General features: G+C 43.6%; 1 protein-coding gene across 8 annotated transcripts in view; it reads left to right on the top strand.

The window, feature by feature from the left end:
- The first annotated feature begins 8,158 nt into the window (after window positions 1-8,158).
- Window positions 8,159-23,846, top strand: part of JAKMIP3 (Janus kinase and microtubule interacting protein 3) — a 165,583-nt gene continuing 149,895 nt past the window's right edge. For 3 of the 8 annotated variants that reach the window (XM_073685105.1, XM_073685106.1, XM_073685108.1), the window contains exon 1: window positions 8,161-8,482. The gene's annotated coding sequence lies outside the window, so the exon portion shown is untranslated. Of the gene's footprint in view, window positions 8,483-8,508; window positions 8,727-23,846 lie in introns of those variants that run through there. The other 5 variants (XM_073685101.1, XM_073685104.1, XM_073685102.1 and 2 more) reach the window with 4 other exon arrangements.

The raw sequence follows: 23,846 nt of genomic DNA on the forward strand, positions 1-23,846 counted from the left end.
AAATGCCTTTCTGGTTTTAAATTATTATTTTTTTAAAATGTGAAAAATACATTCCTTTCTTTTCACATTTTGCTCTGACATTGGCAAAAAGGATTAAAAAATGCAAATATAAAATCAGGTACCATGTATCATGAAAAAAAAAGAGGCTTAAATTATTTGAACAACATGATGAAAAAACATTTTGGCTTAAAAATAAAAAGATATGAGTAGTATCTTAAGGATTTAAAACTAAATGAGTCTTTTTCTTCTCGTATCACCTGCCACATATTCAAAAGATCTCCCATGAAGAAGAAGAAGAGATCAGATATGTACAATCTAGTGGCCGGCCTCCATGGGTTGAGGGTCTCTGTCAACGCATTGTATGTATCCAGGATTGTTTTACACCCCTGAATACTAGTGTATCCCAATATGACTTGAACAGAGTCTATTTTCAGGGTATGAGTCAGCGATAAAGATTAAAGGATCACACTGCCGGCCAAGTGTACGAGAGGATCTCATCATACCAATGTGACATGTTACCTCCACTGATAAATATTATGTCTGGAGTTAGAAACAAGAAAAAAGAGAGGGGTCGCTCACTGGTCTATTCGGGTGCTCTGAAGAAAAAAGTAATCTAAATTGCAAAAAGAACTTCGGCACTCCATACATGAATATATAAGAAATATTGTATCTAGACTGATGTCACTTTGAAAAATGAAGTTTTTTTGCGCATAATTTGGCCAATTTATGTGTGCCCATCAACCATGACAACCGCTCCTGGGACATTGCTGCAGGTACGTGTTCACACTATTAGAAGTTTGACAGCCTTTTTTCTGTCCATGCATCCCTCCCACTAATTTCTTCTATTCATTCACAGGTGCTTTTAACTAGCTCTACCAGCCCATACATTGTAGGTTTAAAGCCCAAGCAGAGACATATTGTCCATACAGGCTTACAGCCCAAGAGTGGCATATCCAGTGGTAGCGTAGCGTAGTTACCCATCATACGAAGGTGACCTTGTCTTGGTTGATGGGCACACATAAATTGGCCAAATTATGCGCAAAAAAACTTCATTTTTCAAAGTGACATCAGTCTAGATACAATATTTCTTATATATTCATGTATGGAGTGCCGAAGTTCTTTTTGCAATTTAGAGTTAGAAACAAGACAGGGACAGAGGTTTCAGGTCACGACGACTCTTGCCAATTACTTTATTCTAATACATTTTAATAATAAGGCTTACATAAAAATTGCACAAATATTCAGTTATCTTTAACATTTGACAAAATTTACAAAATTTACTCTTCACTTTCCCATTCCCATAAATGTTGATATCAAATAATGAATTATCATGCTTTAAATGAGTCATGTCATAATAGAAAAGCCCATCAAAGGGGCTGTCTGAAACTAACATTAATTTAATCGCAGCACGGGTGTGTCAGAAGTGACAGACAGTCGCTCGGCATCTGGCTGCAGAAGGTCACTGCGTTTGACATTGCAGATGTCTTCTTAATCCTTCTCACTTTTGGATCCAGCGGCAACCTCCCTCCTGCTCTGATTGCAACACCCTGGTCTGGGTGTTTATAAACTGTCAGCCAGCTTCAGAGAGTCACCGGTGATATTCTCATTTTCCCTTGTGAATCCTTAGAGCTATAGCAGTCGGCTAGCTTCCTCTCTAGAAAAGCGATCAGATTATTACATTAAATAGACATTTAAGATAAAATTAATGTTAGTTTCGGACCACCACTTTTAAGAAGTTTCCAGGTGGTGATAGAAAAATTAAAATCCCTAAGACCATTCCAGGGAGGAGGCATTCACTCCCCTCCTCTCTCACAGTCTCTAGAAGGAGAAAGAGCTTACAATCTAAAACCTTTTCTAAAGTAGAACCACATGTTTAACATAGGGAAACAGAGGAAATTATGTGTAGCTAAGTGACAAAACTAATTAAAACTCCTTTTGAAGCCCAGACTCAGACAGCAGAGGGCTGTTCTTTGACACCAGGCAAGAAAAATATTCATACATAGTGCTGCACGGTGGCTCAGTGGATAGTGGATGCTGCAGTGCTGGGGTTCTGGGTTCAAATCCCACCAAGGACAACATCTGCAAGAAGTTTGTATGTTCTCCCCATGTTTGCGTGGGTTTCCTCCAGGTTCTCTGGTTTCCCCTACACTCCATAGACATACTGATAGGGAATCTAGATTGTGAGCCCCAATGGGGACAGTGCCCATAATGTCTGTAAAGCGCTGTGACATTAATGGTGCTATATAAGTGAGTAAAATAAATATAAAAAAATAAAATACATTATCTTTAAATAGTAAGTTGTATAACTGCCTGTTATTGTTTTATAAGGTCAGTTCCTCTGGCTAATGCTCCATATTGTCCCTGCAGACGCTCACTTCCAATTATCAGGGTGGTGCAGGGAGCTGTTACAGTCACTGCTCACTATACAGAGAGCATGGCTGTACTCACACTGCAGCACAATGACTGACAGTCAGCTCTGCACACATTCTGCCTACACACAGCAGAGTAGGCTGTCAATCAAAGTGCCAGCTGTGCTTATTGTATAGAGCGCAATGTCTGACTGCTCTCTGCACCACCTCAATAACTGCGGCTGCAGGGAGGATACAACTTTATTTTCTCCCTGTAGCTGCTGCTCTGATTTGGCAGGCAGGAAGGATTTAAATGCTATTTTTCTGCAGATTTCCTTTACATCTGTATGTGTGTAGTGTGAATTTGAACATCCATGAGAAATGGATATTTTTTTTTCTGGAATGTCATCCTAGTTGCATTTGTTTGACATCATTTTTGCATTTGTTTTTTTTTCTCAGCTTTTATTTTTTTCACAGATCATAATAGGACCTGTTTTGAGATCTGACACTCGGATCTATGATTTTCACATGTGTGTATAGATCCTTGATACTTTATAGGTCTGTGTGCTGTCTGAGAAAAAATCCGACAGCACATGGACAATTCACACACATATATGTGAATGTAGCCTAAAGGATAGAAGGTAAATTTTAGCGAGACTTTTATTTTGTCATGCCCTAAAAGAGTTAGGCTGTGGGCACACGTTGTGTTTTTTGCAGTGCAGATTTGTCTATAAACTGGAAGGGTTTTACTGATGCCAGCAAAGTGAATGAGAATCCTGAAGTCTCATGCACACTTTACTTATTTGTGTCTTGCAGATTTGGTGCAGATTTAAATCTGCAGTTTGTCAATTCTTTCAGCGTTTTTGCTGGAGATTTCACCCATACTAATGAATGAGGAAAAATCTGCACCAAAAAGGCAAGTAAAAAACGCAGCAAAAACGCGACAAGTTTCTGCACCAAATACTTTCCGTGTGTGCACGTTCCCTTAGAGGAATCCCTATATACTTACACAAGGGAATCACCTTTGCCCTTAGACGTCTTTTCTAAAGATTAAAAGTTAAAGTGGTTTTCCTATAGACAGCGTTTAACCATCACCTATCCATCGAATAGTTTATAACACTATGATTTGTGGGGGCCTGATAACAGGAATCCCCACTAGGCGTTCTAGAGTCCTCTTTGTGGAAGGAGCGGTAGTGCACGTGTCACCATGGATCTAGTTACTGTCTTTGGCAGCAGTGATCATGCATGGACACTACCATTCCCATGAAAATTAATGAACATGCTGCGGATTTTTCCCCGCAGCAAAAACGCTGCAGAAAAATCTGCAGCATGGGCATTGAACTTGCGTAATCACATTGGGGACCATGGGGGGCGGATAACATAGCGTTTCACAAGCGTTTACGCTGCGGAAATTCCGCAGCATATCTGTTTGAAGAACGCTACGTGGGCACATAGCCTTTGTTTCATTGCAGCCATTTGGTAAATTCTAAAAAGTTCATTTTCAGTGTAAGGCTATGTGCCCACGTAGCGTTCTTCAAACAGATATGCTGCGGAATTTCCGCAGCGTAAACGCTTGTGAAACGCTATGTTATCCGCCCCCCATGGTCCCCAATGTGATTACGCAAGTTCAATGCCCATGCTGCAGATTTTTCTGCAGCGTTTTTGCTGCGGGGAAAAATCCGCAGCATGTTCATTAATTTTGCGTTTCCTTAAGCGTATTTGCCTTTGCAGTTCAATAAAAAACGCAAGGCAATTCCGCATGTGGAAATCGCGCGATAAACGCACGATAAACGCGTGCGGAATTCCGCATGCGTTTATCCAGGAGAGGACATGCAGAAATGAAGCAGAAAATTTCTGCTTCATTTCTGCAGCGTGGGCTCATAGCCTCAAGCTGTGTTTAATTAAACTGATAGGACTTGATTTGGAAAGGCACACACCTATCTATATAAGACCTCACAGCTCACGGTGCATGTCAGACCAAATGAGAATCATGAGCTCAAAGGAACTGCCCAAGGAGCTCAGAGACAGAATTGTGGCAAGACACAGATATGGCCAAGGTTATAAAAGAATTTCTGCATTACTCAAGGTACCTAAGAGCACAGTGGTCTCCATAATCCTTAAATGGAAGAAGTTTGGTACCACCAGAAGTCATCCTGGACCTGGCCGTCCAGTCAAACTGAGCAATCGTGTGAAAAGAGCCTTGGTGAGAGATGTAAACAAGAACCCAAAGATCACTGTGGCTGAGCTCCAGAGATGCAGTAGGGAGATGGGAGAAAGTTCCACAAAGTCAACTATCACTGCAGCCCTCCACCAGTCGGGCCTTTATGGCAGAATGGCCCGACGGAAGCCTCTCCTCAGTGCAAGCCATATGAAAGCCCGCATATAGTTTGCTCAAAAACAAATGAAGGACTCCCTGACTATGAGAAAAAAGATTCTCTGGTCTGATGAGACGAAGATGGAACTTTTTGGTGATAATTCTAAGTGGTATGTGTGGAGAAAACCAGGCAGTGCTCATCATCTGCCCAATGCAATCCCAACAGTGAAACATGGTGGTGGCACCATCATACTATGGGGGTGTTTTTCAGCTGCAGGGACAGGACGACTGGTTGCAATTGAAGGAAACATGAATGCGGCCAAGTACAGAGATATCCTGGATGAAAACCTCTTCCCGAGTGCTCTGGACCTCAGATTTGGCCGAAGGTTTACCTTCCAACAAGACAATGACCCTAAGCACACAGCTAAAATAACAAAGGAGTGGCATCAGAACAACTCTGTGACCATTCTTGACTCGGCCAGCCAGAGCCCTGACCTAAACCCAATTGAGCATCTCTGGAGAGACCTGAAAATGGCTGTCCACCAACGTTCACCATCCAACCTGATGGAACTGGAGAGGATCTGCAAGGAAGAATGGCCGAGGATCCCCAAATCCAGGTGTGAAAAACTTGTTGCATCATTCCCAAGAAGACTCATGGCTGTACTAGCTCAAAAGGGGGCTTCTACTCAGTACTGAGCAAAGGGTCTGAATACTTATGACCATGTGATATTTCAGTTTTTCTTTTTTAATAAATTTGCAAAATTTTCTACATTTCTGTTTTTTTCAGTCATGATGGGGTGCAGAGTGTACTTTAATGAGAAAAAAATAACTTTTTAGAATTTACCAAATGGCTGCAATGAAACAAAGAGTGAAAAATTTAAAGGGGTCTGAATACGTACCCACTGTATACCCAGATCCCTTCTATGCAAGTGACTCTCCTAGTTTTACTCACCATAGAATATATGATGTCTGCAGGTTACCACACCCAGATCCTTTTCTACCAGTGACTCTCCCAGTTTAACTACTTCTGAAACATATGGTGCTTGCAGATATACCCAGATGCATTACTACATTTATGTGCTGTGAACTGTGTTGTACTTGCTTATCTCTGTAAGTTCCATAAGCAGTGAGTAGAGCTCTATCACTGGAGTGCTCAAGTTCAATGAGGACCCTGTTTCTTGTGGGACCCCAACATTGAAACACTTTTCCTGTGGATAGGTGATTTGTTGATCTAAGGAAAACTCCCTTAGTTTTAGGTCATTGAGAGGTTGTTATTATTAGTTTGTAAAAATATGCAATGGTTATGTTATCTTGCCTTAAAGTGGTTGCCTGGCTAAGTAAATCCAGTTCCAAATATTTAAAGGTCACTAAACATAGAAATGAATGTTTAAATTAATCAAGAAATATAATTGTCGTTACTATTTGACAGTGTGCAGTATTTTCTGTATGATCCTAAAACAGTCAGACTTGTAGAAATCTTGCAGAGATCAGAGAGGTAAATCTCCTGCTGATCATTTCCATCTTCAGTTGATGACATCTTAAATCCTGCCCCAAGGAGGAGGAACTTAGTGATACTTCATCTTATTGCACACAGAGCAGTGAGGGGAGGTTTCTGCTGCAGTCAGTTGTCTTACAGCCACACACAGAACAGTAATGAGGATGAGGGAGATATGGCTAAGCTAGTGAGGTACATCTTACGATATTTGTCTGTTTTACTTGTAATTTTGGGACAAAATAATATAAAAGAAAAGAAGGAGATAAATGGAAAAAGTGCTTTCAATTTTTTATTTGTATATTGTGCATTTTCTCTGTTTGGTTCTCCTTTTTTGAAGTGAAATCCCAGTTTAGGACATCTGAAAATTCAGAGAACTGAGTGTGTAAGCATGTATATGAGTTACTCAGATTATTCATTGATCCCATTGGGATCTTGCCAACCATCCAGAAAAAAAAGTTTGATGTGTTCTTGCTTTTTTTTTAAGCTGGACAGACTTTTATTACTGTATTTATCACTAGGCATGAGTGGACCCTTGGAAGTTCTCGGTTCTGTTACCATACCCGAACTTTATTCCAAAGTTCAGTTCAGGTACCAGAACTGTACCTAAACTTGAACCAGAACCCCATTGAAAACAATGTGGACCTGGACTTTAGAACCGGAGAATTCTCTTTCTCTCTCTGCAACGGACTTCCCCCATAAACTCCGAACATTGCAACAGACTTCCAGGGAAAGTCCGTGTTTGGCGTTTAGCACCGGACACCAAATTTCCAGTAACAACACCGAACTATTACGTTTGGATCTGCTCATCCCTATTTATCACCTTTTTATCAATACATCTAATATCTTCATATAGAATTTATGGTCTGTAAAACTTATGGTCACTTATAATCTTAATAATTTATTATGGTCATCTAATGTGTCCGTAAAAAAAGTTGTCTGTCTGTGATTTTTTGAGAAATTGTCCAGAAAAAAAATAAAAAATAAAGTTGGCCACCCTGATCTGTGCATTGCTTCATTTTGGCTGTGGTGGAGCTGCAGGGGAATTTAAAAGCTAAGGCTTTATTCAGACATCACTTTTTCTCATACGAGTTCTGTAAGTATTTTTCGCGCATAGATTTGCTACCAATTATAGCCTTTGGGACTGTTCACATCTGTCTATTCTTGCAGACTGACAAAATCACAGAAACATGAGCAGTTTTGATCCAAGTCTGAAATCAAACTCGCCGATGCAAGTCTACGGGTTTGTGAAAAAATAGGACAGCATTCAGATGCCATCCACGTGCTGTCCGTTTTTCACGGACTGTTTGATAGGTGAAACGTCTATCAGTTTTCCTTGGATGAGAATAAAAAACCTCTGCGCAACCTTTTGCAATAAAAAGTGACACATGGACCATTAAAAACACCCATGAAACTCGGACTTTTTTTTTGCATATGATAAAAATCACTGACGTCTGAATGCGGCCGGCCAAATAAACACTTGTAAAGAAAAAACAATGGGCCAAAGCAAATAACCAGATCTAAAAAAGACAATTTCTATTTTTTCTTAATTAAGATTTTTTTTAATGAACACTTTCCTTCCTTCCAGAATAAGGTAATGACTTTTATTTACCCCTATGTCCCCACAATAGAAAAAAAAGTAATTATCTGCAATTTAAGCAGAATCCTGACCCGACAAACCTATCCAAGGACCTAATCAGGATTTCCGATGGTTTTCATCCAGGAACCGAGAAAGGTCTCCAATAATCAATTGACTTTTTAGCACCCCGGTATAATTGGCATTTCGGTCTCTAAAAACCTTGTGAATGATAATTTCTTCTCCGACACTTTTTTCTCATCTCCGGTCATTTCACAGCCGCCGTTTCTTCAATATTGGGATCATGGTAGAACTCGCACAGTATTACTATTTTTCCATTACTTTGCAATCCTGCGTTGGAATCGGAGAGGTTAATATTATCCTACATGGCAGAAGTGACATCAGGGTAATTACATTTGCATAGCGAGGCAGACGTCTCCATCAGTATTTGGCATGGGTTGGCTCGCTGGGCATCTTTCCTCAGGGCATTTTCTCTTCTGGCTGCAATGAGGAAGGCTTTGCAGTTTTATAAGTGTTCGCTTGATGACGTTCTTGCACTGAAATGCTAGCTGCAATGACACTGCAAAGGCTGATAGGAGGTTGGTGAATGCTAGCAATGAGCTCATTCTCCCAGGAGGGAGCAGAAGTCTCTGTGCATCACTGGGAAACAGCATCTTCCCTGTGAAATCCATCCTCAGCATCCTCTCTGCTAGGCTTTGCCTGATGCTTCACTTTGTGGGTGTGTATATATGGTGAGCTGCTTTCCTCCATTTGCTACAATGTAGATTTTTTTTTTCCTTCATGTTACATCCAGCATCCCCTTCCTGCACATTATGGCAATCCACATCAGAAATGCAATGCACTGAATTCAGTGTGTATTCTGGGGTGCATGATGAAATGACAGGAAGGACCTGCTGCTTTTAGGGATGAATTGTGCAGCCTCCCTGATGTGTTATCTACAGGTAATTGAGCAGGGATCCATGGATCTGTTATAAGGTTGGTCTCTTTTCTGTAATCCTATATACGTGCATGCTGCTTTTCATCTCCATTTAGGATCTTGGAAGAGAAATGCTGGAATGAAGTGTTGCAATGTGTAAGGCCTGTTGTATTTTGGTGCTTTGACTGCAGCCGTTCCACCCATATGCAGCTGAATTCACCCTACATTAGTGATTTCTGTATTGTAATATTGCAAATGGACCGATGATGCAATGCATTGCATGTGCAATTATAAACGCTTTCATACAGGTTATACTCTATGCATGTTACATAGATGTAACAACACTGATTTTGATATTTTATTATTTGCATATCTTCTGCAGAATACATACATGCAGTATTATGTAAAACTGCAGATCCCGATATGCTATGACGAGTCGTGCCAAATGACAAACTCAGCTCTGCTACATCGTATAAGTAGGTGGGAAGGAGAGGCTGAGTACATGGTGCCATGGAGTATATATATATATATATATATATATATATATATATATATATAATGTATTGGAATGCTTTCATTGTGCGCATTAGTTATTTGCTGTAAAAGCGGATTTGCTCGCCGGCAGCATTGCTTTACATCTTTGCAAAAAAACTAAAAAAAAAAGGCCGTGAAGTTTTAATAATAATGTCCATATAATCCTGCTACCATGCACAATGATGTCTTCATTGCTGATTGCCATAAGCGACACTTATCCATATCTGCAGGATTTATTTGTTCTTTCTGCCTTCATGACTCGATGTTTTATTATATTTACCTTGTTTGTTTATAGAACTTAAAAGATTAAAGAATGTTTTGTCAACAGGCCCCATATATTGAGAATGTAGTTTACACAATTTACTCTGGATTTAGTGTTGACATTGTGTCCTTGTGTTAATCGCCAATGTGATCCTGCTCTAAAAAGTGTCCCATAACTTCTCTCCATACACTATTATGGTACTTAAGAAAGGGACCCACTTTTATGAGCCAGCCACTAAGCAACGGGTTCAGGCCATCCATGTGCTACCACATTTCACCTGCGGAGGACGCTGCAGGGGGAATGTTTAGCTGGGCACAATTGTAGGATCAGCCGATTGGCGCAGCAGTTTACATATTGAATGAGTTGTCTGTGATGAGGCCGAGCTATAGAAGCAGTAATGGGACATTTAGAAAGCCATCTTGTATGTAGCTAGAGGTTTTAGACAATTAAGTTCTTGATACATTGGCAAGGAAACATCCCACCAAAAAGCATTGGGGAAAAAATGTATTATGGGTTCACTACAAGAAACTGTTATTACTGAGCATTGCTATTACACATTTGCTATTGCTATTACACACTGTATTATTACTGAGCATTGCTGGACATACACATTAGATAATGTTGACCAGATCCATAAATAATAATAAACCTTAGAATTTGTTCTGTGACGACCCCTGTAAGTGTAAAATATCATAACGTGATACTATAACTCAATAGAAAAAGTGATTGGTTCAAAATCATCAAAATGTCACCCAAAATTAGAAATAGTTGATTAAGAGTTTATAACGTTTTATGCCGAGATCACCTAGATAATATGTAAGGGCACAAATAGTGTAGCCATGCTTACTTCTCCTTAATACTTAAAGAGGACATGTCACTTGCTCAAAAAAAAATTGACCAGTGCTGTAAAAAAGACATGGACCGCACATCCAAAAATCATACGTTGATCTAATGCCGCCAGGCAAAAAGTTACAAAACTGAACATGAGGTTCTTAGTTTAAAATTCTGATCAGACTGTATGAAGTCCACTGCTACGTCACGGCAAATCTCCGAGTGGGTGCCTAACTTTTTATAGCCTTAAAGGTGCTGCACCGCGCACCAACCACCACGCAACACGAAGCTAGAAAACGCGGCATCCACAGCAATAAAGAAAGGTTTTAAAACATGACTTTTAATAAAGACCTATTTAAAAATCTGAGATCAAAAAAACATATAAGGCCAGAAAAATAAAATAAAAAGAGGGGGAGAAGAAGGATGGGAGAACCGGGGGAAGGGGGCACAGGTCTACGCGTTTTGGGCTCAGAAGCCCTTAGTGGCTTTAGTGCACCATCAGGGCATAGAAAAATTGAGTTACTTTCAATGCTGTGTAAAAATCCCTGAGCTCCTCTGATTCTTCCCCTCTTTTCCGTTTTGCGCTGCGTCGCTCCATTGCAGAGATATTAACATTTGTTTCTTCTGGAGCTCACTATGTGAAATCACTGCTTGCAGTGCAATTGGGTGTTTCTTCAGTCTTCTCTTGGGGTGTGTGATTCTAATATCCATTTAAGATGCTGCCAATCATAACTATCAGCATCAGATGCTGCCAAGCTGTGATTGGCAATGTCTTAAAGAGGTGAAAGCATGCTGTCCCAGAGAAGAGAAGGAAACACCCCCATATGGGCTGCAAAGCAGAGATTTCACATAGTGCGCTCCAGAAGAAACAAATGTGAATATCTCCACAATGGAACAAGAAACGGAAAAAAGCATCAGAATCGGGGAGCTCATAGATTTTTTCAGTGTATCTAAATCAATTTTTTGAGCAAGTAACAGGCCTTCTTTAAGAGGTAGGATATAAGAAAATTGTGAATAAAAAAGCAGTAGGCCAAAAAATAGCCCAAACATGGGTTTCACACTATTAGTCTTCTTCTGGGGATGGTCATCTAGGTGATTTCATTACACAGCATTATAACTGGCTGAAGGAACAACTTGGCATTAGGATATTTCTAAGCAATGGTGCATCATTTAATAGGAATATCAGGAGCTGATCAGCAGAGTGTCCACATCTCAGATCATCTTGGCTACTACCTGAGGCTTTTATCCATCATTACATCTACCTTGGGTGGAGAGATACAGATGTAGCACTCACTACCTTGATGAGCAATATGTTATGGTAAAAGCTATACATCTTTGCTATTTGGGTAATGTGTTTGTTCCTATTTCATTTGAATGGGCAACCTACTAAAAAAATAGCATTAAAAGCACTACACTCTCGTGAAGCATGCCACAGCCATCAAGATATAAGTAGGAGTCACTATAAATTAAATGGACTTGTTCAATTCATGTATTTATTTAGATTTTCAAGTTTGTAAAAAGTTTTGATTAGTGGAGGTCCAGGTGTTGAGGCCACCACCGATCACTGAACTGAACTCAGTTTAGCACAGCCGATCACAGCTGTATGGGCACCGTACTTCTGCCCCTTCATTTCAGTGTCTTGTGGAGGTCCAGCCACCCAGGGGCAGAAGACACCTATTGCCAACAAAAGGCCAGAAGTGCTCAACTAAGCCATTCCGATGTGATTGACCTAAGTGGTGCTAAAGTTTTCTGATAGCTGCTTATCTCGATCACTTTATAAATAAAAATGCAGGCTCCACCACTAGATTTCTTCGTGTTCCTAACTTGTCTTGAGGAGTGGAGGAATCTTGGAAGTGGTGAATAGTCCCTTTTGTTACGCTTACATATTTTAAAGTTACCCTTCTTTTGAAATGGCAGTGGATGTTCATTGGTATTCTCCAGGAACTGTTTGATCGGTGAGATACAACTTCTGGAGACTGTAAGGAGGCTAACGGACACATAGTTGATGGGAGGTATGTGTCACAGAGATGGCTGTCCTCTGTGATGTAAACTGGGAATGTTGCTCTAGTGCACGTAAGCACTAAGAGGACTGTTTGGTGCATCTGGGACCTGGTTATGGGTAGTTGGAGAGTTGGGCGGGTCTAGCTACCCACATACTTCATCTCTGGGTGTGGTTAACAGGTTATAATGGAGGCCGTTGTTTGGCACATGGTCTGTGCGTTTGGAGGGAGAAGGCCTCCTGTGTGTTGTTGTCTCCAGACTGAGCCAGTGAACTGGATGCTATCCAGCCTGTGTGCCCACAGAACTGGCTAGCCTGAGACTTTGCTTAAAGGACTGTTTACTTTGTTTTGCCTGCACTAAAGACTGTTTGTTTTCCTTTTGCTTTTGACCGGTTTATGAAGCAATAAACCGTCATGGACATTTAAATGAAAATGCTTCCTGTTTGCCTCCCGACCCACCCAAGTGAGTAGAAACCCCACAAGACCCTGCCATTCGTCACAATGAAGGGGCCATGTTGCCCAAGGTAAATACAGTTATATGAAAAAGTTTGGGCACCCCTATTAATCTTAAGGTTAATGTTTTATAAAAATTGGTGTTTTTGCAACAGTTATTTCAGTTTGATATATGTAATAACTGTTGGACACAGTAATGTTTCTGCCTTGAAATTAGGTTTATTGTACTAACAGAAATTGTGCAATCTGCATTCAAACAAAATTTGACAGGTGCATAAGTATGGGCACCCTTATCATTTTCTTGTTTTAAATACTCCTACCTACTTTTTACTGACTTACTAAAGCACTTTTTTTGGTTTTGTAACCTCATTGAGCTTTGAACTTCATAGCCAGGTGTATGCAATCATGAGAAAAGCTACTTAAAGTGGCCACTTGCAAGTTGTTCTCCTGTTTGAATCTCCTCTGAAGAGTGGCATCATGGGCTCCTCAAAACAACTGTGAAATGATCTGAAAACAAAGATTATTCAACATAGTTGTTCAGGGGAAGGATACAAAAAGCTGTCTCAGAGATGTAACCTGTCAGTTTCCAATGTGAGGAACATAGTAAGGAAATGGAAGAACACAGGGACAGTTCTTGTTAAGGCCAGAAGTGGCAGGCCAAGAAAAACTTCAGAAAGGCAGAGAAGAAGAATGGTGAGATCAGTCAAGGATAATCCTCAGACCACCTCCAGAGAGCTGCAGCATCAACTTGCTGCAGATGGTGTCACTGTGCATCGGTCAATTATACAACGCACTTTGCACAAGGAGAAGCTGTATGGGAGAGTGATGCGAAAGAAGCCGTTTCTGCAAGCACGCCACAAACAGAGTCGGCTGAGGTATGCAAAAGCACATTTGGAGAAGCCAATTTCTTTTTGGAAGAAGGTCCTGTGGACTGATGAAACCAAGATTGAGTTGTTTGGTCATACAAAAAGGTGTTATGCATGGCGGCAAAAAAGCACAGCATTCCAAGAAAAACACTTGCTACCCACAGTAAAATTTGGTAAAGGTTCCATCATGCTTTGGGGCTGTGTGGCCAATGCCGGCACCGGGAATCTTGGTAAAGTTGAGGGACGCATGGATTCCACTCAGTATCAGCAGATTCTTGACAATAATGTTCAAGAATCAGTGACAAAGTTGAAGTTACGCAGGGGATGGATCTTTCAGCAAGACAATGATCCAAAACACCTCTCCAAATCTACTCAGGCATTCATGCAGAGGAATAATTACAATGTTCTGGAATGGCCATCCCAGTCCCCAGACCTGAATATCCTTGAACATCTGTGGGATCATTTGAAGAGGCTGTCCATGCTCGGCGACCATCAAACTTAACTGAACTGGAATTGTTTTGTAAAGAGGAATGGTCAAAAATACCTTCATCCAGGATCCAGGAACTCATTAAAAGCTACAGGAAGCGACTAGAGGCTGTTATTTTTGCAAAAGGAGGATCTACTAAATATTAATGTCACTTTTCTGGTGAGGTGCCCATACTTATGCACCTGTCAAATTTTGTTTGAATGCAGATTGCACATTTTCTGTTAGTACAATAAACCTCATTTCAAGGCAGAAACATTACTGTGTCCAACAGTTATTACATAGATCAAACTGAAATAGCTGTTGCAAAAACACCAATTTTTAGAAAACATTAAGCTTAAGATTAATAGGGGTGCCCAAACTTTTTCATGTAACTGTAAATGGCATTGTACAGATCAAGAATTTTCCTGTTCTCCACAGTCAAATATGGAGCGCCATCCTAAACTTTTTATAGTCACAGAGAGACCCTTTAAAACAATTAAAAAGGATCCCTCCATAACAATAATGTCTGTTCTGACATTATGTATAAAAACAAAGGGTGCGTGTGGGGACATCACAGGCACTGGGGGAAATCTGCTCCGCCACATCATCGATACGTTGTATCTCTCAGAACAGGAGCAGCTTTGTCCGTCTGTCATTCTATAGCGTCGTTATCCTGGTTTATAACCCGAGCCCAGTGAGCCTTCATGTCCTGCAGTAATCCATCCACAGACTCGTACCATTATACATTGTATATATTTCTACAATGACTCTACCCCACATTTATTCTTCCACAGCAAGAAAAGTTGTAAGGGTGTCCCCAACATTTACCCTTTGTATATAGGGGATCCTATGTATTTATTATCATGAAAGGGTTTCTTTTTTGACAAGGATCCCCATCCCCTTTCCAATTACGGATACAAAAGACCATCCACTTCTATGTGAAAAAATAATTTACTTAGAATGCTGCAATGAATGAAAATAATGTATGACGCAGAAATATATAGAAAAACAAAATGTCTGATGTAAAATTACATTATTATATGCTTTCAGTAATAAATCATCATGGTAGTTTACAACATCTTTGCTAACGAGCCGTGCAATCATGTCTCCCATCAGCGACCAGAAGTGATTTTATTGATTGAAGTCAAATAATGAAGGTTCCTATGTGACAGCAAGCAGAGATATTGAACAGTAAAATAGAATATGTATATATATATATATATATATATATATATATATATAGAAGGTATATTGGAAAACATTCTAACTTTTTAGTAGCTATTAGGATATTATCAGTAGAGAGCAGTTACAAAGAGCAGAAATCATTGATTTTAATGGGGAGTGTGTAATGCTCCATTTCCCCCTATGGTGGCGCTGTAGGGGGAGATACTACTTGTTTCCAAGTTTCACTGTAGATTTCAGCTCATATCTAGGAAATAATGCAACATACAGAGTAGCCTGTGATCAGATTATTTTTGATATTCCAAAGTGAATAATTACCATTAAATAAAGTTTCAGAAAAGTTTTTGCATTAATGGTGATATTTAGAGTCAAATATGAGAGATTCGGGCCAATTTTTCTCAGAGTTTGATCAGAGTGTGAGCATAGAGGGATTCGATTTTCTCAGATGAGAAGATGAAAAAAAAAATGTCTCCCTCTTCTCCATTGTGTCAGTCAGTGAAAATCAGACTGCTCTCAGATGTCATCCGAGTGCAGTCTGATTTTTTTCCACTGACTTATTGACTTGGCCGAGTGCGATCCGATGAAAAAAAACGGACATGTGCACGGACTCATAGAATAAAATTGGTCCGCGTGCGATGCAATGATTTGGACTGAAAATACGGACGTCTGCACCTGCCCTTAGATTCCAAAGTCCCTTTAGAACTGGTCTGGGATTTCTTACTGGTGGTAAACACAATTCTTATGCATGCATCGCTTTCCAGGTAGATTCACCTTTATTAGTGTATGTGCACACTGCGTCTTTTTCAGGCAGATTCAGCCCAGAATCCACCTAAAAGCGTGCCGCAAAAGCATCTCATAAAATAAACATAATGCACAGCAATGTGGAAACAACACTGCTGTGCACATGTTTGGTCGTATGTCACTTCTTTTACTCACTTCAGGGATCGGTAACCCTTAAGCGGTTAAAGAAATGACATGATCATTCTTCGGGCAGTTTCCGCTGGGAAGCCGCCCACTTCCTATACATTACAAAAGCCGGCGGAGGTTCTGCAAGGATGACAGCGCAGGCGCCGGTGATGTCGCTTTAGGAAAATGGCTTAATGGCTGTGCTAGCATCTACATGACACTGTATACACATGCCCTTACTGGGAGTCCTGGTATCTTCAGGTACTATTAGTGGAAATTATTATAACATAATACAGCAAACGTTTACATTTACTAACATAGGGATTGTCCACCTGATTTTTTTTTACTTATTATTGGATGTATTTGGAGCTTAAACCTTCTCTGCCATTGGGCTTCATTAAAAATGTTGCACCGTTTGCCTTTTATGGGCTTTTTATTTCCTTGCACATTCAACTTTGATGTGATCTGTGATTATAAATCTGCTGAGAGAAGCTGAAAAAAAGACAAGAGAGTTACAAACACTGGCATTGGACCATCGGAATACGCTCACTGACGGATTCTCAGTTAACCTATTCTGGAGCCAGGAGTAAGCAGTGCAATCTGGAGGCTATAGACGGAAATCGGTGCAAACATTTTTTTTGACATTCAGTTGCAAAATGATTTTTTTTGCCAAAAATACATGCATTTAAGTAATAAAAGAAAATTGTCCCTAGATATTTCCAATGCAATTATTTCATGGCAATTATCCATACAGTGCGGGTGATTTCAGGCTCCTTGCAGCACTCGCTAATAACTTATTGTGTCATATTAGGGATTAGTATATCTAGTCCGGCAGTTTTTTCATGTTCCATTATAGTGCCTTCTACCTCTCCTCCTCCCCCCATCCATCTTTATTACTTTACTACAGCAGTAAATCCATTACTGTCGACAGCTGGAAAACCATTGTGCTGTTGGTGCCGCAGGATCCATCTCATCCTGGACGCTCAAGCTCCTGAGCGGAAAGTGAATAGTGAAATGGTCTCTTGAGTGGATTAGTTAGAAACTATGTGGACTACTTACACAAAGAGAAGGGCAGGGATGCCATTAGATATACCAGCGACGTATAGTAAAATGGAGAAGCCCACTTCTACTTTCTTCTACATTCCCCAGGTTTCTAAAATCATCGTTCTGTCGTCAGCTATCTTGCTCCACTCCCATACCTATGAATGCTCGCGCTCTCTGTGAGAGAGACGCTGCCGGACATGTCTGGCGGTGACTGTGACATGCAGAAGTAGTGCTGTTGCAGAGTGTGACATGCAAAAGTAGTGCTGTTGCTTTAAAAGCATCCAGCAACTATTAGCAGTAACACAAGTGCATGAGACATAAAGTGTTGTGCTCCAGAAGCAACCAGCAACTAGAGGGGTTAACACAATCACAGAAGAAGGGAGTGTTTTAGCAGAGCCCCAGGGGGATTGTGGGGAAGTTGTTTACTGTCTGGCTGGAGCTGAAGAGAAAGGTGGTGTGTGTCTTCTGTATCTCACAGAAGCGCCACTGCAAGTGAAAAGGATTCAAGTCAGGAGTGAAGCTAAGCACAGGTCAAGTAGAGTTCCTGAACTAGCGGTGCAGAGTATTGTCAAGCAGAAAGATAAGGATTGTAAGAAATGGTGTCACAGGGATCATCTCCCTCAGCAAACCCCCCCCCCCCCTCCTCCATCTCACTGTGCTGTAAAGAATGCTGTGTTCATTAATGTGCCTTTGCATTAGAACTGTGCTGTCCTGTACTACTGGGAAGACTGTGAACTGCTGTGCTGCTAAGGAAACTGTACTGTTTGTCACTGGAGTCTGTTGCTCATAAGACTTAACTTGCACTGGCTGTGCGGCTTCTTATTAAATGCTACTGTTCTACCGTTTATGAGGACTCTTGTCAAGTGTGTCTGGTCAGCAAGTGAAACAATCTACGTGTCTGTGCCTGAGGGTCAATACCCTGTGTGCCTGAGAGAAGCTGCAGCACATGGTCTATGGGCGCCCTGAGTAACGGTTCCCCCAGGATTTCAAAGAATTCATGTAACCTGTCTCGCCCCTATCTGAACCTAGTGGCATGAGTGTAACATTATCTCTTACAGAACAAAAAGCATTGACAGTCTGATATCAGACATGCCAAAAACTTATCTCACCTGACTATCATCTGTCGGGGGCCCCTCCATACACATTAGACTGTCGGGTGAACATGTAGATATCTGCAGTTTTATATGATGTTAGTCTAATGTGTAGGGGAGCCTTAAGAGTTTGGGCAGGCACAATAATTTCATAATTTATGTCTATGATCAAAGATGGCAAGGTGCACAGTAGGTCCCTTTTTCGGCAAAGCCCCAAAACTCAGTAATACCTCTACTACCCTTGGATAAGGCTGTGAATGATTATGATGGCTTTAATCTTTCCCAGTTCGTGGAGTTTATTGGCCATCATGTAGTCATTAAAATGACGAGAAACTCCCAAACATCTATTGCTGCTGCCAATACATTTCCCAAAAAATGGAAAAGAAAAATCACCCTTTGTAGATTGGTGGCATATGGAGGTGCACTAGGGTCTGTGAAACTCTATGTAGTGAATTTAGCGAAAATGCAGAGGAATTTCTGTTACGTATTCACTTGCGGAAATTCTATAGTGCCAGCGTTGTGCATGAGATTTTAAAAGGGACCATGGCACTCCAAGGGCATCATGTATCAGACTGTGGCTGCATGATCTCAGCCGCATAACTCTGAAACATATAGAGCTGTATTTTGAGGCTTGAGAAAGGCCAGATATGGCTGAAACGTTGCCATGTTTTCCTATTGTGATTTTTTAATACTGTGGAATAAAGATCTAACTTTTTAAGGATTATTGTCACGGATGTGTCAGGATTGACAGACAGTCTGTAACGGGTCTGGGAGGCGGAACCTCTGAGCTACTATACAAGGGGGCGGTCCTTGTAAGGGAGCGGGTGGCGACCAGGCAGGCAGTCACAGCAGGTGACCGGGACAGTCTCTGGAAGAACGGGCAGGAGATCACGACAAGTGACTGGGGCAGTCTCTGGGTGAACGGGCAGATGGTCACGGCAAGTGACCGGGACAGTCTCTGGAAGAACGGGCAGGAGATCACGGCAAGTGACTGGGGCAGTCTCTGGGTGAACGGGCAGATGGTCACGGCAAGTGATCGGGACAGTCTCTGGAAGAACGGGCAGATGATCACGGCAAGTGACCGGGGCAGTCTCTGGGTAAAGGGTTGGTACGACCTGTGGCGGCTGATGGTAGACTTGAGCTCCCAGGTGAGCAGGCGAGAGTCTCTGGATAAACGGGTGGTCACAGCATGTGACGGCGAAGCCTCCAGGAAGACCAACAGACAGGCGGCAGATGAGCGCTCCCAGATGAGCGGGCGAGAGTCTCTGGATAAGCGGGTGGTCACAGCACGTGACGGCAGAGCCTCCAGGTAGGCTAACGGACAGGCAGCAGATGAGCGCTCCCAGGTGAGCGGACAGGAGTCACTGGACAGGCAGGTGGTCACAGCACGTGACGGCGGATCCTCCAGGTAGGCTAGCAGACAGGTAGCAGATGTGCGCTCCCAGGTGAGCGGGCAAGCTGGTCCATAGACAGACTGACAGGAGTTGGAAGGCAGTCCGTCGGACCTCAGGCAAGCAGGCAGGTAGCTGAAGTGCGCTCCCAGGTGAGCGGGCAAGCTGGTCCTTAGACAGACTGACAGGAGTTGTAAGGCAGACCGTCGGACCTCAGGCTAGCAGGCAGGTAGCGGAATATCAGGCAGGAATAAGACAGCAAGCTGGCAGGAATCTGGCAGGTATCTGGCAGGTAACTGGCAACGGGACCTGAGGGCTGAAGCAGAGTAGTGAACAGTGCAACAACATTGCTCGGGCACCTCCATTTTGGAGGAGGTGCCTTATATATGGTGAAGTCCTCTGGCCATTGGCCGGGGACTCCTTAGGATGGTGCGCGCGGCCCCTTTAAGAGGGAGGGAGAGCGCGCGCGCGCGCCCTAAGCACAATGGCCGGGAAGGAGCGCGCGCTGCCAGCAGAGCGGGAGGAGGACGCCGGGCACGGAGCAGGGAGGTGAGGGGAACAGCGTCCCTGCCTAGCAGAGGGCAGGGACGCCGGCGCTACAGTACCCCCCCCTTTAGGCCCCCCCTTTTTTAGGCCAGACAGAAATTTAGCAAGGATAAGAGGGGCATGGATGTTCTCCCGGGGCTCCCACGTTCTCTCCTCAGGACCAAACCCCTTCCAATCTACTAGAAAAAAGGTCTTTCCTCTTACCCTTTTGGTGGCAAGAATGTTCTCTACCTCAAACTCGTCCTCAGCAGAAACCGGAGCAGGAGGCGTACCTGTAGACTTGGAAAAAGAGTTAAGTACCACAGGTTTGAGGAGAGATACATGGAAGGAGTTAGGGATCCGTAAGTTGGCCGGGAGTTTCAATTTATAGGCCACCGGGTTGATCTGACTGATGACCTCCAGGGGGCCGATGAACCGAGGCCCTAACTTGTAAGAAGGTATCTTGAGTCGGACATATTTAGATGAGAGCCAGACTTTATCTCCGGGACGAAATTGTGGAGGATCCAGGCGTTTTTTGTCAGCGTGTCTTTTCATCCGTTCGGACGACTGAAGGAGTGCGGATCGGGTACTCTCCCAAATGGAGGAAAATTTGCTAACGAGAGATTCCGCAGCCGGGTTGTCCACAGAGGTGGAGACAGGAAAAGGAATCCGAGGATGCTGACCGAAGACTACAAAAAACGGGGATTTGGAGGAGGATTCGCTGTCGTGATTGTTATAAGAGAACTCGGCCCATGGTAGGAGATCCACCCAGTCAGAATGATGGGCATTAACGAAGTGCCGGAGGTAACTGGTCAAGTTCTGATTGATCTGCTCCACTTGACCATTGGACTGTGGGTGGTAAGCGGAAGAGAAGTCCAGGGTGACATCTAGCAGTTTACAAGTGGCTCTCCAGAAGCGTGAGGTGAACTGTACCCCACGATCCGACACGATGTGGAGGGGCAGGCCATGAAGACGAAAGATGTGATGAATAAAGTCTTTAGCTAGCTCGGGTGCAGACGGGAGGCCTGGCAGGGGAACGAAATGAGCCATCTTGGAGAAGCGGTCAGCGACCACCCAAATGACCGTACAACCGGCAGAGACTGGGAGGTCTGTTATAAAGTCCATTGCTATATGCTGCCAGGGGGCAGCAGGTACTGGGAGCGGAAGGAGGCGACCGGCTGGCAGATGTCTCGGAACCTTGTTGCGGGCGCAGGACACACAGGCAGAAACAAAGTCTATTACGTCCTTGTGCAGGGTAGGCCACCAGTAGTGCCGGGTAATAAGCTGGAGGGTCTTTTTCTGACCGGCATGGCCAGCTAGTTTAGACGAGTGACCCCAGTGAAGGATCTTCTCCCAATCAGGTACTGATACGAACGTCTTTCCGGGAGGGAGACGATTTAGACTCACGGGAGCCACCTGCATTACTCTGGCGGGATCGATGATGTGTTTCGGATCTTCCTCGAGATCAGACACCAGAAAGGATCGAGACAAGGCGTCCGCCTTGACGTTTTTGTCAGCCGGGCGAAAATGAAGAACAAAATCAAAGCGAGCAAAAAACAAGGACCACCGGGCTTGGCGCGGGTTAAGTCTCTGGGCATGCTGGAGGTAAGCCTAGTTCTTATGGTCAGTGTAAATTATTACCGGGTGAAGAGCCCCCTCGAGCAGGTAACGCCACTCCTCCAATGCCAGTTTGATGGCCAATAACTCTCGGTCTCCTATGGAATAATTGCGCTCTGAGGAGGAGAAGAGTTTAGAGAAGAAGCCGCAAGTTACCATCCTCCCGGAAGATGATTTTTGAGTAAGTACCGCTCCGGCTCCAGAGGAGGAGGCGTCAACTTCCAGGAAGAACTGCTTGTTGCCGTCCGGGCGATGCAGCACCGGGGCGGAAGAGAAGGCCTGTTTTAAGGAAAGAAAGGCCTCCTCTGCTTCGGGCGGCCACTCTTTGGGATTAGTACCCTTACGGGTGAGCGCGGAAATTGGGGCAGTCCGGGAAGAGAAGTGTGGTATGAAGAGGCGGTAGTAGTTGGCGAAGCCCAGGAACCGCTGAATGGCCTTCAACCCCTCCGGTCGAGGCCATTTCTCGATGGCAGACAGTTTCTCTGGATCCATTCGTAGGCCGGTCTGAGAAATAATGTAGCCCAAAAACGGAAGCGAGGTCTGCTCAAAGAGGCACTTCTCGTATTTAGCGAAGAGGTGATTCTGCCTGAGCCTGAGCAGGACCTGACGAACGTCCCTCCGGTGAGTCTGGAGATCCGGAGAGAAGACCAAGATGTCGTCCAGGTACACCACTACGCAGGAGTAGAGAAGGTCCCGGAAGATGTCATTGACCAACTCTTGAAAGACGGCAGGAGCGTTACAGAGACCAAAGGGCATTACCAGATATTCATAGTGGCCGTCCCCGGTGTTGAATGCCGTCTTCCATTCATCCCCCTGACGGATACGAACCAGGTTGTACGCCCCACGGAGGTCCAGTTTGGTGAAGATTCTAGCCCCTCTCAGACGATCAAATAACTCCGGAATGAGCGGAAGGGGGTACTTATTCTTCACCGTGATCTGGTTAAGGCCTCTATAGTCTATACAGGGACGGAGAGAGCCGTCCTTCTTTTTTACGAAGAAGAAGCCTGCTCCCGCCGGGGAGGTAGATTTCCGGATGAATCCCCTGGCCAGATTCTCCTCAATATATTCGGACATCGACCGGGTCTCAGCAGCGGATAATGGATAAATACGCCCACGGGGAGGAGTAGTACCGGGTAACAAGTCGATAGGACAGTCGTATGGTCTATGAGGGGGTAGTGTCTCTGCTTCCTTTTTATTAAAGACATCAGCATAAGACCAATAAGGAATCGGAAGTCCAGGTAGATTAGCTGGGGTAGGAGAAGGACGGACGGGATGGACGGGAACCAGACAGGTCTTATGGCAGTCCTGTCCCCAGCGAAGGACTTCTCCGGTCTGCCAGTCAAGCACGGGTGCATGTCTCTGGAGCCAAGGTAGACCTAGCAGGAGGGCGTGAGAGAGTCCAGGCAGAACATGAAAGGAGATACTCTCAGAATGCAGCATTCCCACCTGCAGAGTAATGGATTCGGTGATGAGTTGGATGGGGCGTGGTAAGAGACCCCCATCCACGGCAGCAACAGACAAGGGTACAGCCAGAGGTTTGGTGGGGATGCGGTATTTCTCTACCAGGGACTGTGAAATAAGATTTCCGGCTGCTCCAGAGTCCAGTTGGGCTAGTTCGAAATAACGGTTCTCCCCGCAGACGATTGAAACTGACAGCAGCAGAGATGGAGAGGATTTATTCTTGTCTAGGTCGACCTCTCTGAGCGAACCTAGACACAGGCGTTTCCCGACCTCTCTGGGCAGGCACGGATCCGGTGCTCCTTACTGCCACAGTAGAAGCAGCTCCCCTCGGCACGGCGTAAGTCCTGACGGGTTTTGACCATCTTGGTCTGGTCGACCTGCATAGGCTCAGGAGAGTGTACCTGGGGAGAGACGGAGGGAGTGACGGGTTTCTGAAAAGTAGGAGCTAGACGTGGAAACCTCCTCTCACGGGTGACCTCTTTGGCACGCTCCTGGAACCGTAGGTCAATCCGGGTGGCAAGAGTTATTAGGTCATCGAGAGTGGTAGGAA

The sequence above is a fragment of the Phyllobates terribilis genome, unplaced genomic scaffold, assembly GCF_046119375.1.
Source record: "Phyllobates terribilis strain yellow unplaced genomic scaffold, ASM4611937v1 Scaffold_5__5_contigs__length_657084704, whole genome shotgun sequence".
In the NCBI taxonomy this organism is placed as follows: Eukaryota; Metazoa; Chordata; class Amphibia; order Anura; family Dendrobatidae; genus Phyllobates; species Phyllobates terribilis.